This window comes from Nematolebias whitei, chromosome 12 (assembly GCF_014905685.2).
Source record: "Nematolebias whitei isolate Nwh7 chromosome 12, NemWhi1, whole genome shotgun sequence".
NCBI classification, from domain to species: domain Eukaryota; kingdom Metazoa; phylum Chordata; class Actinopteri; order Cyprinodontiformes; family Rivulidae; genus Nematolebias; species Nematolebias whitei.
Genome location: NC_056509.1, coordinates 48498193 through 48498815, shown reverse-complemented (window position 1 = coordinate 48498815; position 623 = coordinate 48498193). Strand labels below are relative to the sequence as shown.

The following is a 623-nucleotide window of genomic DNA, read 5'->3' as shown; positions in this document are numbered from 1 at the left end:
AGGTTCTGTTAGGTAGAACCTGTACCTCAGACGTCTGAGGTTCTGTTAGGTAGAACCGTTACCTCAGACCTTTGAGGTTCTGTTGGGTAGAACAGTTACCTCAGACCTTTGAGGTTCTGTTGGGTAGAACCTTTGCCTCAGACCTTTGAGGTTCTATTAGGTAGAACCTGTACCTCAGACCTTTGAGGTTCTGTTGGGTAGAACCTGTACCTCAGCCGTCTGAGGTTCTGTTAGGTAGAACCGTTACCTCAGCCGTCTGAGGTTCTGTTGAGTAGAACCGTTACCTCAGACCTTTGAGGTTCTGTTGGATAGAACAGTTACCTCAGACCTTTGAGGTTCTGTTGGGTAGAACCTTTACCTCAGACCTTTGAGGTTCTGGTGGGTAGAACCTGTACCTCAGACCTTTGAGGTTCTGTTAGGTAGAACCTGTACCTCAGACGTCTGAGGTTCTGTTAGGTAGAACCGTTACCTCAGACCTTTGAGGTTCTGATAGGTAGAACCTTTACTTCAGACCTTTGAGGTTCTGTTAGGTGGAACCTTTACCTCAGACCTTTGAGGTTCTGTTGGGTAGAACCGTTACCTCAGAACTTTGAGGTTCTGTTGGGTAGAACCGTTACCTCAGA

General features: G+C 47.0%; 1 protein-coding gene across 1 annotated transcript in view; it reads left to right on the top strand.

Annotated features, from left to right (window-relative positions):
* Window positions 1-623, top strand: part of senp6a (SUMO specific peptidase 6a) — a gene marked incomplete in the record, with an annotated part of 27391 nt that overhangs the window by 6625 nt on the left and 20143 nt on the right.